Raw genomic sequence first — 25,268 nt, 5'->3', positions numbered from 1 at the left:
GACTTTTGGACCAAGAATACAATTGAGTCATGCTGGAGGATCTAGAAAATGCCTAGAGAAAACACCTCTCTAACATCCCTAGGTCTTCTACCATGATCTATGGTTAAATTCTGGTGGAAACATACTACACAACTGCACTGGAGAATTTAGAAAATGCCTTGTCAGATATGGATTAAATAGAAACCATGAGCAGAGGGAAAGTATTGTATTATTTTGAACTTTCCTTGTTGTAAGCCAAAGAATTTAGGGATAGCTTGGTCTTATGTGTGAAATATCCATTAGCTTTATGGCCAGTTTGTTTTTGAGCAAGAAGCACATTGCTGGAAATTGTTTGTTTTCTGCTTTAAAAATAAATTAACCAAGCCACCCACATTTTTGGACTCTCCTTGGGGGTATCATTATAAGACCTGTCAGAAGGAAGGCCTCAACTGTAGAATTTATCTCAGCTCCATGGTGAAATAAATCAATTGTCCAAGGTATACTTTTTCACATGGTCATGTCTACTGAGGCCTGTTTCTTTCCTGCTTGTGACAATTTAAGACTGTTGTGGTAACGGCAGTAAATTGTTAACATGGAAAAGAAACATTTGATATTTTTAGACCCTTTGGCATTATTTTATTAGCTGGAAAAGGAGAAAAAGCAGCAACCCTTGACCATCTTTTTCCACATGGGCCATAGCTTGACAGCCAGCATTTTAAATTATTGCATGTCAATTTTTCAAACTGTGTTTATCTTCCGGCTGTTTATCATGCTCCATCTTTATCTGCAAATCATTTCAATAAAAGCCATAACCAATCAGACACAGTCTTCTTATAAAAACTGTTTTTCTGAAATGGTTAGTACGTAGGAAACTTTTTAGAATAAGATTGTGTATTGTCATATATTATGTCATTTGTTATTTAGGACTTATTTGCTGTCAGGTTGTTTTACAGCTAAATTATTTGACTCCAGGCCTATAAAATCCGTGCTAACTTATTTCTTGCGACACAGAGTAGTCTTCAATTTACTAACCTTGAAAGGAAGACTGCCCTTGAAGACAGGCATTAACATTGTTACCCCATAATGCCTGGTCTTGGGAATAGCCATTAAAGATATGCCAGAGAATCTATATCAAAAAAATGACATGGCAAGAATAAGGCAATTGTGCAACAAGTCTTCAAAATGTGTCCTGTAGCAGAGGTTGAAAACTGGTTGCTAGACTCCCAACTCATATCAAGTCAAGCCATCATGATTCACCAGCCTGGGATGATGAGAATCATATTCTGTACGGGATCCAACAACAACAATCAGTATCCAACAAGAACACACATCCCGTAGCATTGCTTTATTGTTACATCTTTTGCCCCAGAATCTGGAAAGGTTACTTTTTGGACTACAACTCCTAAAGCTCCCCAGCCAGAATGGCAACTTTCCATGCTAGGGGAAAATTGGAAGAGCCGTCGTCTCAAAATGTAACTTGTCCAACCTGGGATATTTGTTTACACAGATGTGGCAGCTAGATGCTGCCATATGCAAGAAGGAGACAGTGCAAAGGAAGATGAATGGATGTGTCAGTCAATAACGAAAGCCTATCTGACCTTCCATTTCACTTGTATTTTTATTAGCTGGTTGCATGAATGGTTTGAAACAGTGCTTCTAACTGAGAGGGAAAACAATCTCAAATATTTTGGCACCAGTCCAAAAATATAACATTTGATATGGGAACTGTCTCATGCTGTTGCTTTTAATTTAATCATCAAAGTAAAGAGATGGAGGGTCAGTGTATCCGTTGCTCAGTTATGCCATTTTTGATTCGAAGATCAGGGGTCCTTTTGTGAAGAAATCCTCCTCACTGAGCAATATTGTACAGTGATTTCTTTGGGCAACATATGCAATATAATCAAAAAGTAATTAAAGCTGATGTGAATTAAGGGAACCATATGCTCCAATGTTGCCTTGACTAAAGCCCATTTCTTCCGTCCTGCTGTGATAACAACCTCATCCATTTTATCTTGTTTCATGAAATAAACTTTTTTAAAAAATCAGAGGAAGTTGCTTAAAAAGTTAACCGGTAAACTTTTCCCTCTCACACGCATTAATGCCATTCTGAAGAGAGCCCATCATCTCGCATCATTTCCTCTAATAATGCACCCAGAAAATGAGTACAGCCTGAAACACTACCATCAACCAAGGAAGAAAGGAGAGCAGTATTAGCATGCTTGGAGGGACCCTGAATTTTGCAAAAGTATAATTATAAAGGAAAAAGCTCTTGTGGGTGAGTAACCTTCACCAGGTAATCCAACAAGTAAGCATGCTTAATGGGTATGGAAGACTGACTCTCCATCAACAAGAAAACCAAACAACTGCTTTGGGCATCGCAGTTCCAGAAGGATATTGACAACCTGAAATATGTTCAACAAAGTGTGACCAAAACTACCAAACATCTAAAAACTTATGAGAAAGGACTTAAAGAGCAGGTTATACTTAGCTTAGAAGACAGAGAAGTGACATATCTGAAGGGGTGCCATGTAGAAGATGGAGTAAGTTTGTTATGCTGCTCCAGAGACTAGTACATGAACCAATGTATTCAAAATGGAAGAAAAGAGATTCCATCAGAACATTAGGAAGAATTTCCTGATCGTAAGAATGTTTGGATGGTGGAATAACTGACTCAGAGGATGATGGAATCTCCATCTTTGGACAGAGGTTGGATGGACAGGGGTGCTTCTGCTGTATAGTCCTGCACTGCATTGCAAGAGTTTGGATGAGATCGCTCTTGGGATCCCTACCAACTCCTGTTTTCTGCTAACTATATCAAGTCCAATGTGTTTGTTTCCTATACTAAAATGTTGATACCTTGGCTCCAATAACACTGCAACACACACCATATATTTCCTTGGTTTTGTGTGGATATGCAACAGCATATATAATAGAGTTGCAGTGTAGGACCTAGTTAATGCCTGGAGAGGACACCGTCTCAAGTTGCCTCTGGGCTGAGGGGGCGGTATACAAGTATAGTAAATAAATAAATAAATAAATATTTTGTTGGACATGGATAAATGAAACTGTAGGCACTGACCCTGCAGATAATGAAGGTCATACAGTCTGCCATGAAGTAACCATTCTTGAATTAGTGAGCTTACTCCCATGTAAATGGATATAGGAATAATCCCTTTATTTCACCACTATCTGATCCAGAAAAGCAAAGTAAGATTGTAAGGTGGACATTTCTTTTTATCATGTCAGAAGCGACTTGAGAACACATTGCAAGCAGTTTCTGGTGTGAGAGAATTGGCTGTCTACAGAGATGTTGCCCAGGGGATGTCCAGATGTGTTACCATCCTGCTGGGAGGCTTCGCTCATGTCTCCGCACGATAGAATTGACAGATGGGAGCTCACCTCATCTTGCGGATTCGAACCGGCAACCTTCAGGTCAGCAACCCAACCTTCAGGTCAGCAGTCCAGCCTGCACAAAGGTTTAACCCATTGCCCCACCGCAGCTCTAAGCAGACAAAATAAAGCAGGATATTAGATGGATTAATTGGGGCTCTCTCTGCCAAATTGAAATGTCTGTCCATAGTAGCTGGATCTGATAGGAATCAGTCATCAATACCTTCCCTGAATAAAAGTTTTGAGAAGTGAAATGTGAAAAGGTTTTGGCAGCTATAGTTATTGCAAGAAAGAGGCAACAGCACAAATTGAAACTGTCCATAGATCTGACATATCCAACTATTCTTTAAAAATTAAAATAAATTTTAGGGAGTGCCTCCTGCTGTGGAACACATTCTATTAATATGCATAGAATGTGATATTTCCTGAACAAGAACTTTAGGAGGTGATAATTCACTCTGATAAGCTGAAGTTTCAGTTTAATAAATCCTGGGATTTATTTTACAGATGGGTCTGAGACCTGAGTGCACATTTTTATGCGGCTTCTGGCAAACTCAACAGTTCTGTAAAAAAGGGGGCAATTTTGTTCCATCAGGGAAAGGGCTATGTAGGAGAGAATTTGATTTATGTGCCACATAGGATTTCTAACTCAAGTACTGAGCATATGTATGAGAAACAGATATATTTCTCCTCGCTGTAACCCATAAACTAACCTAGAAACAAAACTACAACATGCAAAGTGGAATGCTGATAGGTCCATGTGAAATAGGTAGAAAAAACTGCACTCCTCCTGTGAAATTTAACATCCACTTTAACTTGGCAAAACCTGCTGGTAGCAAAAGTTTCTTCCAAGGAGCCTTTAGCTGGCTGGCTGACTATTTTCTTTCTCTCCATTTTTTATGGAATAGTTACACAATTCCTCATATTTGAGATTTTAAAAACATGTGATATTAAAAACATGGAAGAAACCAAAACTGGAGATATGTCCATACATATTTTTCAGTAAAGTCAAATTGAGAGCTTAAGTCACAAACATTTATGGTTGAATTTCTGTGTAGTCCACCACGTTAGTGTTGAATTTCCTCATATTTGATACCTGTATAACAGGCAGGTACAATGTAGTACTCTCCATGGCTGCATCCGCACTGTAGAATGAATACAGTTTGACACCACTTTAAATGCTACAGCTCTATGCTATGGAATCCTGGGATTTGTAGTTTGGTGAGGCACTAGCACTCTTTGGCACAGAAAACTAAAGGCCTTGTAAAACTTGAACAAGTCCAAGACAAGAAGAAAAAGAAAAGAAGAATTGTTTGGGTTGTTGTATGTTTTTTCGGGCTATATGGCCATGGTCTAGAGGCATTCTCTCCTGACGTTTCGCCTGCATCTATGGCAAGCATCCTCAGAGGTAGTGAGGTCTGTTGGAACTAGGAAAAGGGGTTTATATATCTGTGGAATGACCAGGGTGAGACAAAGGGCTCTTGTCTGCTGGAGCTAGGTGTGAATGTTTCAACTGACCACCTTGATTAGCATATAATGGCCTGACATTGCCTAGAGCAAACTTTTGTTGAGAGGTGATTAGATGTCCTTGTTTGTTTCCTCTCTGTTGTGCTGTTGTAGTTTTAGAGTTTTGTTTTAGAGCATTGTCCACATGCTTGTATATTTCAATGGCTTCTCTGTGCAGTCTGACATGGTGGTTGTTGGAGTGCTCCAGCATTTCTGTGTTCTCAAATAAAATGCTGTGTCCAGGTTGGTTCATCAGGTGCTCTGCTATGGCTGACTTCTTTGAAGTAGTCTGCAGTGCCTTTCATGTTCCTTGATTCATGCTTGGGCACTGCGTTTGGTGGTCCCAATGTAGATTTGTCCACAGCTGCATGGTACATGGTAGACTCCTGCAGAGAGGATCCCTCTTGTCCTTTGCTGATCGCAGCATTTGTTGGATTTTCTTGGTGGATCTGTAGACAGTTTGTATGTTTTGTTTCCTCATCAGCTTCCCTATGCGGTCAGTGGTTCCCTTGATGTATGGCAAGAATTGTTTGACTTACACTCTCCCTAGTCTTAGTAAGTTTGTGGTCACAATGGATTCTCCAAAATGATACTGTATAACAAATGGAGTGGGAAATCCCATGGCAGATTCTAAAATGGAAAGGATACATAAAGCTTTCCTATAAGAAATCATTCAATGTGATTCATTGTAACTCATAGTATTTTTCCCACCTGTTGAAAAAGATGAGCAGTGAATGCAATTGTTTTGCTTTTGGAATTTTCTGTCCCACCCTTCATGGCATTGCATGCCCTGCTAGGATTAGATGAATGAGTAAATTCAACATCCTATTTGTTTTGGCAGAAGTATATGTTTATTTCTACTCTCTCCCCATTTACATTCACCATTAAGGCTGCATTTCCTACATTCCTCTAGCCATCGCGCTATGAGCATGATACATATGTTGTGAAGCACTGCTTAATCCCTGAGGCCAAACACTAATTTAACCTGTGTGGAAATACAATCAAGAATCTGTTACTATTTCCCAGCACTGAGATCCATTTTCTTATGCTTGGCTTCCCTCTACTCTTAGATCTCCCACCAGACATTCCAAGCAATTGGTATTCCTCTGTATACTTCAGGTTCCAAGGATGCCTCTGAACATAAAAGTAGGGTAGAAATGAAGAGAAACTGCCATAGGGGAAAGCAGTGGGGGGTTTCTTTTTTTTACAAAACTGTAGAATGTGCTCTCTCTGCTTTCTAAAAATAGGGGTGTACCTGTCTATTTATCTGTGGGAGGTGGCAAATATAGTCCCTTTGGTAGATTGGAGAGCTCAGAGAACTCAACATCCTGTTGTCTTAATGAAAACATTTCCATATTTGTTTGTGTATTTTCTTGTTTCAGCTGGTAACAGAACTTGCAGCCTGCTTTCCCCTCTCTATCACATACATACCATCTTACAATTCAGCTCATAATATAATTCCTTCTAATAGCAAACTCTGCAGGGGAATGCTGAACAAGGCTGTATGCAAAATAGGACTACTGAGAAACAAAAGCACATTCAGGGGAACTCCAAGGTTAGAAGTAATACAATTTTTTTTAAAAAAAAATCAGGAATACATAACATAACAAACTCTCATTATCCAAGATGGAACAGAAATACCATTCCCCATTGTATGACCAGCAGGTATCTCCCACTACAAGAAAGGAAAAGAACTGCAGCTGGATCCTTGCCCCTGCTCGCTTGCCAGCCTTTTCAGCAATGACCCGTGCCCAAGTAATCTCCTACCCATTACTAAAAAAAGAGTACAATGAAAGGAGACTGGGACAATGAACAAAGGGCACATCTACACTGACACTTCATTCCAGAGCTGATCCAGAGTGATGCAGGAGGGAGGGATGAGGAATGACCTGGAATCTGTCCAAATTGCTTACATAGGCCCAAAATCATAAACTGCTCCAGATTCTCAGGTAGAATTCAGAATAGTCCACAAGTTTTGTTAAAGCAGTTCAAGGGTGCATTAAACCAAACCAGCTTTGTGCATTGTGTAACCACAGAGCTGATCTGTCCCAGCTTCAGGATAACAAATCAGCGTAGATATGCCCACAGAAGTTCAGTGTGTCAGTGGCAGACTTTACTTGCAAATGTGAGCTTTGGAGGCCACAATAGATAAAACCACCATCAATCTCCTGAATCCTTGGTACTAGGTCTAAAAACACTTCGTAAAAAAAGTAAGACATGTACACATAAATAGTGCCAGGGATAATAGGGATGAGGAAGAGGCATCTAAGAAAATTACAAGTTATTGTTGTAGACACCTCAGCCTTCCTCCCAATACAAGTGGACTGAGTTTTTAAGACAGGGGTTCAGGAAACCACCAGTTCTGAAGAACATCATGAAGCAGTGGTAAATATCCAGAGGGTAGGGAGTGGCTCATTTGCTGACCATGACTTTGCCTGGGACTTCTTCCACACAGCTGAATTTTCTGCTTTAAACTGTAATATATGGCAATGTGGACTCAGATAACCCAGTTGAAAGCAGATATTGTGGGATTTTCTGCCTTGATAATCTGGGTTATATGGCTGTATGGAAGGGCTCTGAGATGACTGCTTCGATGACTGCTTCACAGTCAGCCTGCAATACACCCAAAAAGCTTAAGAATGGGAATACTTCATTTGGTATTTGTTCCCATAGTTGTAATAGTTGGGAACGTCATAGTTCCACAGAGGAATGGGATATTTCCTCTACTTGAGCCATAATCTGCTGGGCAACAGTCATGGCTTCTGGAAACAGAAAATGGATGCTGCGTAACACAAAATGGAAGGAACTGTTTGAATTACATGCCTGGAGATATTCTGAGCAGGAACATATTTTTTACAAGTGAGAATAAACTAGTGCATTTTGTTTCCAGTCTTGAATGTGAGCTCGGCTGTTGGCTTTCATTGCACTCCACTAAGACAAAGGTCAATAGAAGATTTCTGGCCTGGGAATATCTGTGGAATCTGCCCTTTGGTCAATTCTGTGGCTAGATCTGGAATCTGCTCTGTGACCCATCCATTGGTCAATGCTCTGCCTTGGCCCGTGTGATATTCTATCCACCCAAACTCTCCATTTTATGGGAAATGATAATGTTTCAGGATATCCTTAAGTTCCCTCTAGCAGACATTATACTTTTTCATTCATAACATGCTATAGTCAGATTTCCAGCAGGGATATATTTCAATCCATCACCACATTTGAATCTAATCTCCCCAATTTCTATTCCCTCCAAATTTGATATGCAGATCATTTATGTCAGAGAAAGAACTGAAGATCAGGATTGGAATGTGGTGGCATGGTCATAATAGTTTGGTACTTGGGGCAGAAGACAAAATGCTTCTTTGCCATTTTCATGTACAGAAAGCTACTAGAGTGGCCATCAAATCTTATTCCCTTTGGACAATTTCAACCACTGCAGTTGTTTCTGCTCATTTTTTTTAGTTTGGAAAATGGGTGCAAGAAGAAAGTATTTGCAAGCTTTATGGAAAGTGGTGGGTGGAGCCCAAGAAAGTAAGGAACACCAGCACAATTCAAAGTGCTGGCTTTAGCCTATAAAACCCTAAATGGTGCTGGCCCAGCTTACCTGTCCAAACATGTCCCCCCCCCCCCCCCCCATATGAACCATCTCGGAGATTAAGATCATCCAGGAAGGCTTTGCTCTCAGTCCCACCTCCTTCGCAGGTACGACTGATGGGGACAAGAGACAGGGCCTTCTCAGTGGTGGCCCTTTGTCTATGGAACTCCCTTCCCAATGAAATTATATCAGCACCCTCCCTCTTGGCCTTAAGAAAAAAAACATGCTTGTGGAACCAAGCATTTGGGCAGTAAGTAGGACAAGAAACGAACAGATTATGTGCAATTGTTATTTGATACTGGAATGGCCTGGACCATGTTTTTGGATCATGTGATTTTAATGTCTATTTTAATATGTCTTTAATCGCTTGTTTTATGATTTAATTGATAGTTTTATGTTAGATTTTAATGTTTTGTAAGGCATTGAATTTTGCCGTGAATATTTTGGAAACCACTTTGAGTTCCCCCGGGGTGGAGAAAAGCTGTATATAAATGAAGATAATAATAATAATAATAATAATAATAATAATAATAATAATAATAATGATGATGATGATGGAACAGTATCATTCATGTCTACTGTCTGGAACTAGGAAACACCAAGAAAATCTAAAAGTGGGCAATACAAGGGAACATATGGTCCACCAGATGTCCTAGACTATAACTGCCATAATCACTCATGTTTGGGCATGATGCTTATGCTTTATAGAAGCTGACGCTCCGAATATTGAATATATTCAAAATATTAAAACTGTCAAATTATACCCACCCCTGTTCTGTAGGAAAGCAGCAGGGAAGAAAAGAATGAGTGCTGGTCTAGTGGAGAAGAGTTACTGTGATATTTCTCATTAGTTCTGATGGAAACTGTCTATCCTGACAACTGCTTTCTTCAACTTTGATCTTGGCACAATGTCTAATAAGTGTTTCTACAGCTACTTTGATTTATTATTTGACTGCTGGTCCATGAACCTACAATTTGTTCTGGTCCTGAATGTTCTCCTTACCCCCCACTCCCTTTATTCAGCTGCTAAATAAGACCACCCAGGTCCACTATCTTCCTATCCTTGTTATTTGAGGTTTGAAAAAGATCCAGAGCAGAAGAATTGTTGCTCATGTCACAAGCAATCAGCAGATCTTGAGTGCTATTTTTCATAGGGCCAATTGACTCCATAAAGCACAGGAAGTAACAAAAGGAGCTGTCCTTTGGCTGCCTAGTTTCTGAAGTGTCTTTTTACTGTTTAAAATTTACACCAGGGTAAGCCTTAATTGGAAAGGTCTTTGGCTCTCCTCTCAGACATAAATTTTAATAGTACAGAATACCACACAAAAACAACAAAATAAGTGCAACAGAAAGTATCCAATCACAACCTTCAAATTTGGGAGAATGGCCAGATATAAAGCAAGAGGCATTGACATATAGATTTTGCCCCCAGAGAGAGAAAGACTGAACAGTAGGACACTAATAAAATTTGGAGGCAAATGTGATATATCTTCCGCCTGCCTATGAATGGCCAATTAGCCTTAAGGGCAACAAGCAACCTGACTTCTCGCTGGAATTTGACACCCAATTTGAGCAGAATGCAAACACGAACAAAGACCAACAAAACATCCATCGGTGGAGGCAATGGACCCAGGAACACACAAACATTTGGATTTCCAGGGTTGTTATTCACAGACAATGGAACTGGTCAACTAGAAAATGGGATTAGGTTAATATCAAGCATAGAAATGCACTAGAAAGAGAAAACTTGCTCTTCCCACAGTTCAAAAAGGAACTCTCCCAACACATCTTTCAAAGGACACAAACATTAGAGCTGTGTCTAGTCCGGTTTATGAGCAGAGTTTGGACAGTTACTTCTAAGAAGGAGGCATATAAATGACATGTTGTAACAATGCACAGCTGAACAGTAACAGGATGATGGTAGGGCACCACAGCATCATCATATCACTGACCCAATATGGATGGCCTCAGTATGTCATTATTGGCATATCTCAGTGAGGCAAAAGATTCTCTTTTATGGAGACTTTTGGGCACACATGACCACCATCAATGGGATAAGAGACTAATTCTTTGGATTACTAACAAAAAATTACAGGAATTGAAACTTGCAGAATAGGACATTTTCACTCTGTTCATAGAGAGAGCAAGAGACAGGAATGGTTGCAAGGGATTCTCAAGCTTTTTAGCGACTGAGCCTGGATCCTTCAGTTGAAACTTCTGAGACAGATTGCTATAGCAAGATGCATGTGATGAAAGCAAGAGGATAATGTATGATATCCTTACATTTCAGGGGAAGTATTTAAGTGATCTCTGGAAGGTTCAAAATGGTATGTTCTATCAGATTCATAAAGAAGATCACATAGGCTATTCAGTCCAATCCCCTGCTAAGGAGGAATTTTAGAATCATAGAGTTGGAAGAGACCTTGTGGGCCATCCAGTTCAATTCCTTGCCAAGAAGCAGGAAAATTGCATTCAAAGCACCCTTGACAGATGGCCATCCAGCCTCTGTTTGAAAGCCTCCAAAGAAGTTATTCAAGTTGTATGAGATACGGTGAAACAACCAAATAGTGTTCTTTCTCCACAACTTTGTGGCTGAGAACAGCCCTTCTCCACACTTCCAGACCTTTAAAAGCAACTGAACATTACAGTTATTGTGCAGAAAATGGGAAATGTTCTCTCAATACATCACACATGGAGAACAGTGCAGACTAACTGAAGAATTAATGCAATTTGACACCACTTTAAATTGTCATAGCTTAACGCTGTGGTATCCTGGAAGGTATAGTTTTACAAGGTCTTTTGCCTTCTCCACCAAAGAGTTCTGGTGCCACACCAAACCACAGGATTCCATAGCACTGAGCCATGGATATTAAAGTGGTGTCAAACTACATTAATTCTACAGTGAAAGTGTAGAATTATGTCATTATTATTGGGAAAAGGGATTGTTATATCTATACTGCCATATAATCCAGTATCTGATTCCAGATTATCCTCTTCGAATTGAGACCATACTGACATATAATCCAGTTCAAAGCACATAATCTGGGATCAGATACTACATTATATGACAGTGTAGAAGAGGCCAGAGTAGTGATGTGTAACAAATTACCTCCAAGTTCTGATTGGATTCAGTGTGAGAACTGGAAGGCTGGGGCCACATTAAACAAGCTGTCATGGGCATACAAATTTGTCGTCAAATTGTCACCAGGGCAAAATCGACCATCTATATATGTACAGAGACAGCACAAATTTTTGTAACTCTCAAATGACTCTGTTTGTGTTCCAACACAAATAATACCATCCAGCCATGGAAACGGTGGGAATTATTGCAATGTGTGAAAATTCTATTTTACACTACCATTAGTTCTCAATCTACTCAGACCATTTCAATTCTTCTCATATGGAGTACCAGTTGCTAGCCAACCTGCAAACCCAGACACAGCAGCACTTAGAAATATGTTTCCCGTTAACTATTCTTCAAACTTCACAGCTGTCTTTCTGTGTGCTAGTGGACTTCATAATGGGATGAGAAAGGACGGGCAGCCAATGAGGAGGAAAAGTAGCTAATGTGGAGGAATGAAAGCCAAGCTCCAGATGGTCGCAGGATGCCGTTCCAAGTGAAAATGCTAGTTTTGAAATCATGACCCTAACTACATTACATGACAATTACTTTGACATTGTCTGGAAGCAATTTAAATGAGTTTCAACTGGACATACTCCCTGAAAAAGCAACATTATCCAAGGATATTTCCTAAGATGCCTGAGATTTCATCCAAATCTATGGTGAAAATGAAGGCTTGTTTAAACTGACAAAAACGCACTCATCCCATAACTGTTGTGATCTGAACACTAACAGGTGATGTTCTTGATGTTTTATTTGGAAAGCAATTCTTTTTTGACACCTGGGGGCTTTAATCTGATGCAGAGGAAACACTTCCTTTTTACCTTGCAAATTCCTGGAAAATTTAGGGATCTGTGTGTGTGTGTGTTTTGCAGACTCTGAAGTAGCATTCCTTTGGAGCTAATATGTATTGTTAGTGATGATCCTTGTCCTATGGGAATGTAAATTTATGGAACAAGAAAGGTGATTTGGCCCCTTAACATGGATATACATATGTCTGTATGCATGACTGGGGGGAAAAGGGGGAATGGCCATGGCAGTGTAGCCATTAACAGAGTCACTATGAATTGGGACAATGTGATAGGAAACAAAATTATTTTAATTAGGGTGGGCAAGATTTGAGTAGTTTAATAGAAATCTACTTGAAATAGACTTCAATTGGGAGATACTTTGGGACAGTCAGCTGAAGCAGTCACTAACTTGCAAACTGGGTTTAAATGACCCTGTTTTTACCCAAGCAGCCTTCTTAACAAAATTTCTTCTGAAAGGAAGCCACAAGTAATTGTAGTAGTTTTATTCCAGATGAGTACAAGCCTTCAAAAACAGTACCACCTTCAAAAACTCTTCACAGTTCAAAGCATATACCATGATGGGGAAAATGTATACAGTTGTTTTAATTGTTTATTTTTTCAGTCACTTCCAAGTCTTCATGACCTCATGGACCAGCCCACATCAGAGCTCCCTGTTGACCATCGCCACCCCCAGCTTCTTCAAGGTCAAGCCAGTCACTTCAAGGATACCATCTCCCCATCTTGCCCTTGGTTGGCCCCTCTTCCTTTTTCTTTCCATTTTCACCAGCAACATTATCTTCTCCAAGGTTTCCTGTCTTCTCATTATGTGGCCAAAATACTTCATCTTTGACTCCTTCCCTCCAGTGAGCAGCCGGGCGTTATTTCCTGGAGTATGGACTGGTTTGATCTTTTTGCAGTGCAAGGCACTCTCAGAATTTTCCTCCAACACCACTATCTTCCATCACTCCGCCTTCCTTATGGTCCAGCTCTCACATCCATAGGTTACTATGGGGAATACCATTGCTTTAACTATGCGGATCTTCGTTGCCAGTGTGTTGTCTCGACTCTTCAGTATTTTATCAAGATTGGTCATTGCTCTCCTCCCAAGAAGTGAATTCCTTCTGATTTCCTGGCTGTAGTCTGCGTCTGCAGTAATCTTTGTGCCTAGAAATACAAAATCTATAACTTCCTCCACGTTCTCTCCCTCTATTTGCCAGTTATCAATCTGTCTGGTTGCCAGAATCATGGTTTTTTTTTTTTTTAACTGCAACCCAGCTTTTGCATTTTCTTCTTTCACCTTGATTAGAAGGCTCCTCAGCTCCTCCTTGCTTTCAGCCATCTAAGGTTGTTAATGTTTTGTCTAGCAATTATAACCTCTACCTTGGATTCGTCAAGTGTTGCACATCACATGATGTGTTCTGCATACAAGTTGAATACATTGGGTGAGAGTCTACAGGCCTGCCATACTCCTTTCCCAATCTTGAACCAGTCTGTTGTTCCGTGGTCTGTTCTTATTGTTGCTACTTGGTAGTTATGCAGATTCCTCAGAAGACAGGCAAGGTGACTTGGCATCCCCATAGCACCAAGAACTTGCCACAATTTATTATGATCCACACAGTCAAAGGCTTTAGAATAGTCAATAAAACAGAAGTAGATTTTTTTCTGAAATTTCCTGCCTTTCTCCTTTCAGTAAGACCCCATAACCATGGAACCCAAATCCACGTTTTCACTTTCCCAGTCTGGAGAAAATTATAGTCTCCCCCAGAATTTACCACAGCATTGTGCTAAATGACCTGGCAAATTCTTAGAGAGGATGCCTCTTTAGGAATCTCTATGGATCCTTGAGCTCAACCCTATGGTATTCTGGAACCACAATTCATGTAACCAAGTTGTATCCTTGGTTCCAGAGAACTGTGGTCCAGCTGGGAACGTACTCCTTGTAGATATGAGGAGTCTTACTGTACTTATTTCTGAACTATCTTCCAGGGAATGATCAAGCCTCTTTCATTGGTAGAACCAACAGAAATTTTACTCTCAGACACAAATGCTATTTATCTATATCAGGAATGTATCTTTACTCCCAAAGTGTAGGTGGAATGGGGATTTTCCCTGAGAACATAGCAGTGGAAATAGTTAAATTCTCCCTCTCCAATTTGTCCAGCAATGATGCTCCTCAAATTTCCATTGGTTTGTTATTCACAGGTTTTCAGACACATTAATTGCTTTGAGAAACAATAACAAACCCAACTAGCAGTACCTCTCTCTCTGCCCTAAAATCATGCCGGTTTTCTTCAATGCTTGTATTTGCCACTGAACAGCCTCTTTGGAGCTCAGGCTGACAAGGACATGACTCTGCCGTCGGCTTGTTCAGGCTCCTTTTCTTTGCTGAAAGGGTACATGCAGCTTTATCTTCTGCAAAAGAAACAGTAGGCAAGCCAACCCACCTGCCTGTTTTTCAAGAGGACAAAAGTGAAGTTGGAAAATTCTGATGAGTAAATCTTCACCTTCAACATTTTGTTTGCATGGAAGAAGAGTGCTGGAGAAAACAGCATTGTTGATTGACTGCTTTGCCTCTGGCTCAGCAAACTGAGGCTGCCATAAGAGCTTGTTTCACTGCTTGCTGATTGCTCTGAAGGCACCTGCTTCCCACATTTTCAGACAGCCCACTACACCTTTTTGGGGGAGATCAGAAATAAACTGAGTCAATGGAGATCATTAATAATAAAATGGGGTCATATTTATTGGTGGTTCTATGAGCTCAGGAAGAGATAGCAAGGGGCAAATTCTTGAATGAAATACAAAATTAGGACAGCTATCTGCGTTATAGTTGTAGGATGTACCCTGGGATTGCTTAGGTCGAGCCGATTATAGCATGTATATGTATATTTAAATACATTTGTATATATCTAAGTGCAGACATGTCTACAGTCTACATAGTTGCAAGATACATTATTGAACTCATGCTTTATGTACATAGAAGAACTAGGGGCCTTATGGTTCTCTAGTGCTGAACTCTAAATGCCCATCAGTCCTGATAGTGAGTGGTAATGAATGCCAACGTTCCCCATATGTGCCTGAAAGACTTGAAAGGAATTAGGAGCCCCTTCAACATACTTGAAAACTTGGATGTTGGATGAAATGTTTTGCATTGTTGCCCTAAGGAGAATAATTCTGGACAATACTGGAACTCTAAGATGATCCTGCTATACAGCAGAACTAAATAAAGCTGATATTTACCTCCACTAGCAAACCTGCTGCCTCTATTTTATGAATCCATTTCTCTGGGCAACTAGGTGTGCTCAAGGGTAGCTGACTGCCATATTATCTTACAGGCAGGTTAATGAAACATTGTCAACTATAGATGACTCAGGCTAAAGAAGAACATCTAATGAGGCATGTGCTATTAATTTAAGTGGTGCCTTGCCTGTACCAAGCATCCCCTCAGGTTAGCTGCTGCCTGGCACGCACATCTAAAACAAATGAAAGCTTCCCCTCCTTCCATCCCATTCTCTGCCCTGACTTTAAATGAGAAAGCATTGCATATCTTCAAATCCAGTGGGGATTGTTCATTTGTGTTTTTGTTTTTTGTTTTTTGGGGGGGCAGAGCATATGGCAACACACAACAAGGTAAATAGCCAGCAGGAGTCTTGTCAACAAGTACAGGGTGCATGTACAATGGTGTGCAAGGAGTTACAGGTGGATAATAGCTTTCTGGCCAAATTTACCCAGCCAAATGAGCATTCAGATGCTGGACAGGTCCCACTGTAGGCTTGGGAACCTTTCTGAGAGGCTTACAAACCAACCTGGAAGGCAAGCTCACCTCAAAATAGTGTGATGAGGTATTTTCCCTGGTCAGTCTTAGGCTTATTCAATATTTGTATTACTTAGATGAAGGGGGTAGAAGGAATCCTTATCAACGTTGCCAATAATACCTGGGAGTCATGGCTAACACGTTGAAGGATAATTCAAAAGGACCTAGACAAACTAGAAAATAGGGCCAAAATTGATAAAATGAAATTCAACAGGGACAAATGAAATATTCTATATTTAGGACTCATAAACCAACCAGACACTTAAAAGATGGGGCAATATATGGCTCAGTGGTGCTATATACAAATAGGACTTTGGTATTATTTTTGATCATAAGTTTCATGTGAATATTGGAGTCTCTCTGACCAATTCTGTATCATTGGAAGCACGCATGATAAGTTTAGTCTGAAGTAACCTCATCTTTGTGAAATACTATTTGGAGCACATTTGCTTCAACAAAGCATGCCCATCACATTGGCATTGGAGCTTCACACAGAATATGATCAGTAACACTCCATAACCAAAGTTTTTTGTCCCCTTACATTTGTGTGTGTGTGTGTGTATTCCCAATGCATGCATGTCTTTGGTGACAGTCTCAATTCATTATATCATCTCCCCCAGTGGTGCAACGGGTTAAACCCTTGTGCTGACAGGACTGCTGACTGGAAGGTCAGCATTTTGAATCCGGGTAGTGGGATGAGTTCCTGTCTGTCAATTCCAGCATCTCATGCAGGGACACGAGGGTAGCCTCTCACAGGATGGTAAACATCTGGGTGTCTCCTTGTCAATATCCTTGCAGACGGCCAATTATCTCACACCAGAAGTGACTTGCAGTTTCTCAAGTCGTCCTGACATGAAAAAAAATCCTCTCCAAAGATGAATGACAATACATTTACAAAAAAAAGTTCAGGAAAGAGGTTTAAAATGAGCTATTTTCATATGTCTTAGAATGCTCATTATGTAAACAGATCTGGTGCTGCTTCAGGAAGGAGGGAGTACTGTGTGCCCAGTGAATTTTGAAATCAGGGCTAAGCTGCATTTTCTGTTCCATGTAGATTCAGCTAGTGAAAGCAAAGTATGTCATTGCAGCTTAATAAACATTGCACATTTCCCCTAGTTCTTAACAATCAACACTAGAAAAAAGCACATACTGAACTGGTAAGACTAATTCTTCCCTTAGTGAAATGCCTTTGAAAAATATACAGTATAATCCAGCTCTCGTGTGTGTGTGTGTGTGTGTCTGTTGAATGAGAAGGTTTAAAAATCCAAATTTCATTTTAAATGATGTAGATACATTTATTTATTTATTTATTTATTTTATTTACTTCATTTCTACAATTAGCGATGATCCACGTATTAGCTGGGTTTTTGTTTTTATTTGAATGCACATTGTAGCCCTCCCAAGAGAAAAGTTTTGCTAAATAGTTGGCCAACTGTCACACAGTTGTTTGTAAAGGACTGGAAACATGTGTGATCTAGCATTAGGTCTTACAACTGCCTTAATTTCAAAGTAAGCAATTATTTTAAATTATGCAACAACTGTAATATATTTTGAAATTAATACTACCATAATTTATTGCTTACATTCATAAGTGAAGGGAATGCTAATTTCAGTTAGAGGACAGAAAAAATAAAAAATTGTTTTCAGTTCAAGCACATGTGGACTTCTGGTCACTAACCTCTGTTCTATCATGATGTGGCTTTGTTTCAACAGTATAGTATTTGGGATGAAACACAAGAATAATTCTCTACTGCCTCTTGCAATATTGGCAAAATGTAAGGTTTTTTTAAATCCTAATAATCTCCACCACCTTGGAAAAAAGGGCATTTAGGACTTAGAACAAGCCACAAGAGTCAAGACAAAGATCCACCCAGAGGAAACGTGTACCATATATCAAGGGAACCACTGACCTCATAGGGAAGCTGATGAAGAAACACAATCTACAAACAATCTACAGACCCACCAAGAAAATCCAACAAATGCTGAGTTCAGCAAAAGACAAGAGGGATCTTCTGCAGAAGTCTACCGTATACCATGCAGCTGTGGACAAGTCTACATGGGGGCCATCAAACATAGCCGCATTGCCCAAACATGAACCAAGGAACGTGAAAGGCACTGCAGACTACTTCAACCAGAGAAGTCAGCCATAGCAGAGCACCTGATGAACCAACCTGGACAAAGCATATTATTTGAGAACACAGAAATGCTGGACCACTCTAACAACTGCTGGACCACTCTGCAGGAGTCTGCCATATACCATGCAGCTGTGGACAGGTCTACATAGGGACCACCAAATGCAGTGCCCAAACACAAATCAAGGAACATGAACGGCACTGCAGACTAATTCGATCACAGAAGTTAGCCATAGCAGAGCACCTGTTGAACCAACCTGCACACAGCATATTATTTGAGAACACAGAAATGCTGGACCACTCTAACAACCACCATGTCAGACTACACAGAGAAGCCACTGAAATCCACAAGCATGTGGACAATTTCAACAAAAAGGAAAAAAAAAAACATGAAAATGAACAAAATCTGGCTACCAGTATTAAAAAAAAACAGTAAATAAAGACAGGGGAATTCCAGACAAGAAAAAATCAGGGCGAGCTAATCACCTCCCAACAAAGGATTCCCCAGATGTTGAAACTGCTAGACCATTAAATGCTAATCAAGGTAACCAACTGAAACATTCACACCTACTTCAAACAGATAAGAATTCTTTCTCCCACCCCGGAACCCATTTTCCTAGTTTCCAAGAGACCTCACAACATCTGAGGATGCCTGTCATAAATGCAGGCAAAATGTCAGGAGAGAATGCTTCTGGAACATGGCCATACAGCCCAGAAAACTCACAGCAACCTAGTGATTCTGGCCATGAAAGCCTTCAACAATACAAAGGGCATTTAGATTTTCCTCACCCACCACCCTCATTTGAAATGTCTATTTTCAACTCTCCCTTTTTTAGATATTGCCTCTAACTGACATCCCTTGTAAAATGTCAGCGGGTGAAAATGAGTTGATTGCAAGCGGGAAACAATTTGGATCATAGAAAATTCAGAATTCCATTGGAACCCATTCCCACACAGCCACCACTGCCAATGTGCTTCCTTCACTTAAGTTAATTTATTCAAATGTATGCCATATTAAAATACCTTAACACCAGGAGAAGAGCCGCAAAGGCAACTCTGCTCCCAGGTGCTGTAAAAGCTGTAGTGAGGTCCAAGCTTGCCAAATTAGCATTCCCATATCATCATCCCTTGAGCACATCTCTTTAGCAGAGTCTCAGGCTATGCCTGACATAGAGGGCAGCTGTAATGCATACTCTTAAGGAATTAACATAGCAAGTAGTTCATACATCTGTTTAACCATTCTGCATTCACAGTAGTAATTCTACAGATCCAGTTCTTAACAACTATGAACTTTGCTTTCCCTAGATAAAGCAACACCACACAAACAAAAGTCTTACAGCCACCTTAAGCTGACAGCACTTTTTTCCTCCCATGTTTGAACTCTCCTGCATCTGTTTCCTTCACTAGCATCTCTTAAAGATTAGCACAGATTCAAGTTTCTGTCTGTCCCCAGTTTCTCCAGCAACAAAGTATGCAGACATTTAGCACAATGCCATAACTACACTAAACAGTCTGTTTCATAAAACGGAGCTAAAATAGCCAACATATCCTCTGAAAAATGAGAAGCAGCACAAGAATGCAACCCAACCCTAGCATTATGAATAGTCAATAAAGAAATAAAATGAAGATACCTTGATGTCAACGGCTTTGAATATCTTTTTGCAGATATTTCTTCAGCACAGGCTTCTTGCTTACCCAAACATTCCCCATTCAGCTCAAATGGCTGGATTTACTCAGCTGACAAGCTGGGGCACAACAATCCTTTTCCCCCTTTTTAGAAAAAAAAAAACCAGTAGTTGGATCTAAGCCACTGTAGTTACTATTTATTTTAAACACTGTAAGGCCGTTGGGGAAATAACCCATTTCTTCCTCCTCTTAAGGCTCAGCCAACATCTACTCTCCCATGACTTCAAGGCAGAAAGAAATCTGAAAGAATTTTATGCTATAAATAAATGAGAGGAAGGCAAGAGAGCTGCAAATACGGCTAATTTGGAAATGGACTTTTATCAGGCTTTTAGAGGGGTTCTTGGTCCACCCAAAGCCCAGGAAACACCCGCAGTTTAATCTCTTCTGCTTGATCATGCCATTCTTGCTGAAAAACCATTAAATCTTTCCTTGTGTTGGGACTCATGGAGATCCTTAAAACCTGCTCTTGGAGACTTGGAAAAAAATGCTGGGAAAGTTGTTGGCACTCCAAAGGAGGTGGGGTAAATAGCCCCAATTCTGCTAGTGTAGGACAACAGAGAACACAATCAGATCTTCATCCAAAGACTGTTCTTCCCAGCACAGAATGGCCTGGAGCACTGTTGTTTTAGCTGCCACCTCACAATTACAGGTGTCATATCCCCTGATTTGGAAGAGACATTCCCAATAAATGCTCTGGTGTTCCACTTCTTCAAGTACTATTAACATGTTCCAGTTTCTCCCATCTCCTCCCAGTTTTGTGCTCTATTCTCAACCAACGAGCTCATCACATTGAGAGGGGAAAGTTTCAAGTTCTGCCTCGCCATCACACTCACAAGTAGAAACTTGAGAGCTAGCAATACATTAATCTTACATCCATCACAAGGTCATTTTTTTGTTTTTAATCAGGAGACACAACAATATCCAAAAAGCAAGAGATCCCTTGCCCTGCCCAAAGCCCCTTACGTTAAAGAAGACTGACACCAGTTTAAAACCCCAACTTCCAATGGGAAAAACTGTTCTGCCCCAAACCACAGAGGATACAGGACAAAATGATCTAGGTTAAAACCACTGCTTTCCACGGGAAATCCCAGAGGAAACAAGAAGCAGTGATTCATGCTAAAACTATTGCTTTCCATGGGATCCTATTGATCTTCATTGAACTCCAGAGGATACAAGAGACTGCAGGCAGTTGGGCAATGAAACAGGACAGGGAAACCTTTATGGTTCCCATCACACCCATTTTACATTTGTAAAGATGTGAGTAAAGTGTGATACAACATAGAAGCGCTGAACATGATTGCCGGCCCGTGTTCAGAGTTCCCTCCTTTCAGGACATTTCAGCTTCTTTTAAACCCTGGAACATGTGATGAGCTCTGTGCCTCTCCATGCTAGAAAAGATGCATAAGTGTCCTACAAGGGGGAAATTTCTCAATGTGATGAAGTTAATTGCTGGAGTTCCTCCTTTCAGGACACGTCTGCCTCTTTTCAACCATGGAGGGCTATGCATGACTGCCAGAAGTAGTTCAACTCATGTGATGAACTCAGTGCCTCTCCATGTTTGAATAGATGCTGAAGTGTCCTATGACTGGGAAATTTCTCAATGTGATAAGGTGGTTACTTCAGTTTCTGCAAGATGAGATCCATGTGCAAGAATGCATCAAGTTAAGGAGAGAGCTGAGGAGGAAAAAGCATGACCCTTCCAGTAGACGTAGGCAAAGCTAAACTGCTGCTGCCTCTCTTACGATGTGTGTTCTTCTTCATGAATAACTTCTGCTATCTTGATGGCATTCCATCTTAATGCTTGGCCAGACATGCCCTGATTTTCTTCTGTAAAATGTTGGAATGTATGCATATCTTTCAGGTATACAAACCTCATTAACATCTCTTTCCACAGAGTCGTGAGCGGAAGTATGCATTAGTTTTCACATTCTTAAAACTAAAAGAGACACACTCACCCTGATAAGGAAATTATATTTGGGCACTGGTGTGGTAGTGGTGAAAGAAATGTATTTGCACAGAAAATGTGTCCAGCTAGGAAATAATGAGATCACAGAGAAAGATAAGATCTAAGAATAGTCCAAGGAGATGCATTAAATTCTGTGGTTGAATGAAGACATGAACCTGTCTCTCCCAGATCTTACCCTGCTAATAACTTCTAGGCAAGGCTGTCCCCAATTGCAATATTCATTTTTTATGATGAGGGAGCCACTTCATAGCTGTTTACTTCTAGACACAATGAGAATTGACATTTATTTCAACCTTTGGTGCTGCATTTGCACCTACATGGTCAGTATTCAGGCCCAGCAGCTGAAGCCACATCCAATTTCAAGGCAAGCTAAGAAGTTACAGTAATTACACTCCACTGGTCTCAGTGAAGCTGTTTCGGTTGCTGCAAATGACTTCATTGTCTTTTAAATTGGAGTGTAAGTTACAAGAGGCATGGCAGAGTGACTCACAACATCCACAAAATGAAAGGCAATGTTGCACAGTGCACAGACAACAATCCCCAAGGAACCATGCTGAGACATACATGGCCAAAAATATTGTGAACCAATTTATAATTCTCTGAATAGAAAAACCTCTTTCCTCTCTTTGACTGTTTGGTGATGGTGCTTGTGACTGCATCTCTACTTACTGCTTCATCTTCGAGGAATTTAATCTTCAATTGTTTTTGCTAAATTTTCAGTCATTTCATGGTCTTCTTTCTAGTAATCTTTCATGGACCTGTTGTCAATCCCAATTCTTTGTCAGTGATCATCCATTGAATGTAAGCAACGTGTGTCTTTTTAAAAGGTCTAATAACATGCAACTGAAACTGACCTTGTATTTTAAGGTTTTTTTCTGCTGTCATAGAGAATAGATACATGAGCCATGATCCTACATCACTGTCTGTGTTTTATAACTTTACAAATCTGTATCGACACTGCTGAAATGCAATGAAATCCAGTTAGTGAATTTTGAACCAGCAAGAGTCGTCATGTACCTCAGACACTTCTGGTATGCATTGGCCCTCTTAGATTATCAAAATGTGATTTTGCAAAGAAATATTCATAACAATGCATATAATGCATTTCTATGCAGACTTTAAATCGTAAAGCTATATGGGAATTGGAATCCTAGAATTGGAAGGCCCATCTGATCCATCCCTTTGTTGTGCTGGTCTATCCGTTTGCCATGCAGGACTATATAGATGCCCTTCCCACCTCTGTTTAAAGCAGTGTTTCTCAGTCTAGGGGTCTGGACCCCGGGAGGGGGGGTCATGAGAGGGTTTCAGAGGGGTCACCAAAGACCATCAGAAAACATATATTTCTGATGATCTTATGAACCCCTTTGGCAGAGACGGCTGAAGATCTCTCCACCTGTCCTTCTCTTTCTTTTTGGAAACAGACGGTGAATCCTCTGACCAAAGCAGAACTGAGAAGCATTATTACCTTTCTTGATCTGGATGCTATACTTCTGCTGATTCTGCCTAAAATTTCACTGCCTCTTTGTTTTTTTTGTTCTTTTTTTTTGGGGGGGGGGGGCTGTTAGCTTGTGTCTATTACATTCTTACATTTACTGTTGTGAAGCCAACTATCACCCCTTCTATTTTAGCATATAGTATATTAACATGAAGTATGTACCATTTATTCCCACTGAAGGTAATTTTGTTAGTTTGGGGCCAGCTCTGCAATCTGTCAAAGTCATTTGTAATTCTGATTCTGTTCTCTGGGGCATCAACTACCCCTCCTAATTCAGATTTCAGCTGTAATTTCGATAAGCTTGCCCTCCATTCCTCATCAAAATGATTTATAAACATGTCAAACAATACCAGTCCTAGGAAAAGAGTACTGAAGCACTCCACAGGACACTAATCTCCAGTATGAAGAGAAACCATGAGAAAAGAATGAACACAAATATTGTAAAAAGAGAGAGAAATTAAAAACCGATAGCTATGTCCATCCTTAAGTGTGCATATCTGCTGTGAGACTCACATGTGATGGGCAGTAAGATAGAATCATAGAATCATAGTTGGGTGAGACCTCGTGGGTCTTCCAGTCCAACCCCCTACCAAGAAAAAGAGAAATCGCATTCAAAGTACCCCTGACAGATGGCCATCCAGCCTCTATTTAAAAGCCTCAAAAGAAGGAGCATCCACCACACTCCGGGGCAGGGGTTCCACTGCTGAACGGCTCTCACAAGTTCTTCCTCATGTTCAAGTGGAATCTCCTTTCTTGTAGTTTGAAGCCATTATTCTGTATCCTAGTCTCCAGGGCAGCAGAAAACCAGCTTGCTCCCTCCTCCCTATGACTTCCTCTCACATATTTATACATGGCTATCCTGTCTCCTCTCAGCCTTCTCTTCTTCAGGCTAAACATGCCCAGCTCTTTAAGCCACTTCTCATAGGGCTTGTTCTCCAGACCCTTGATCATTTTAGTCGCTCTCCTCTGGACACATTTCAGCTGGTCAACATCTCTTTTCAACTGTGGTGCCCAGAACTGCATACAGTATTCCAGGTGTGGTTTAACCAAGGGAGAATATAGGGGTAGCATGACTTCCCTGGATCTAGACACCCGACTCCTATTGATGCAGGCCAAAATCCCATTGGCTTTTTTTGCTGCCACATCACATTGTTGGCTCATGTTTAACTTGTTGTCCACAAGGACTACAAGATCGTTTTCACACATACTGCTCTCAAGCTGCACATCCCCCATTCTGTATCTTGTCATCATGTGATGGGCAGGGTGATAATTCCCCAGCACATTCAGGAAGAAGATATCATCGATTCCAGGACCATGTGTTCCAGTTTATTTTGGCTGTGCATCCAGCTATACATTTTTTCCTTTGGATCACAGCCTCTGCAACTGCTATAACAGCCATTATGAACTTGAGTGTTCATTGACAAAGACATCAGATCATCAACACCAGGTTGCAAAAACAGCTTCAATATAGATTTCCCCCATCCAGCTATTTACTGGAAGGAAGCCATGCTTCCGAATTCCAGCCAAACACAGTGGTGAGCATATCCAAGTTCTTAACTGTAAAAGCAATCTGGATGCTTCCTACACATTTTCACATCTGAACACTGGTCCAAACAGCTGTTATACATGTAGAACCAGAACTTGATTTTGTAGAAATACAGCACTCCAGGGAACTATGTGAAACTGGGAACTCTGCAAAAGGTCCCTACGTTTAATGTGTTATACACACCTGTTCTCACCAAGTCGATCAACATCTGCAGAGTTTTGGGACAGGAAGGGAGAACCTGCCCTCTCCAGAG

General features: G+C 40.5%; 1 protein-coding gene across 3 annotated transcripts in view; it reads right to left on the bottom strand.

Moving 5' to 3' along the window:
* ARHGAP24 (Rho GTPase activating protein 24) overlaps nucleotides 1-25,268 on the bottom strand; it is a 394,377-nt gene that overhangs the window by 161,011 nt on the left and 208,098 nt on the right. The window contains exon 1 of one of the 3 annotated variants that reach the window (XM_060779289.2): nucleotides 19,954-20,066. The exons of the other annotated variants lie outside the window; for them this stretch is intronic. The gene's annotated coding sequence lies outside the window, so the exon portion shown is untranslated. Of the gene's footprint in view, nucleotides 1-19,953; nucleotides 20,067-25,268 lie in introns of those variants that run through there. 3 annotated transcript variants of the gene reach the window in all.

The sequence above is a fragment of the Anolis sagrei genome, chromosome 5 (assembly GCF_037176765.1).
Source record: "Anolis sagrei isolate rAnoSag1 chromosome 5, rAnoSag1.mat, whole genome shotgun sequence".
Classification (NCBI taxonomy): domain Eukaryota; kingdom Metazoa; phylum Chordata; class Lepidosauria; order Squamata; family Dactyloidae; genus Anolis; species Anolis sagrei.
This window is presented reverse-complemented; position numbering and strand designations above follow the sequence as displayed.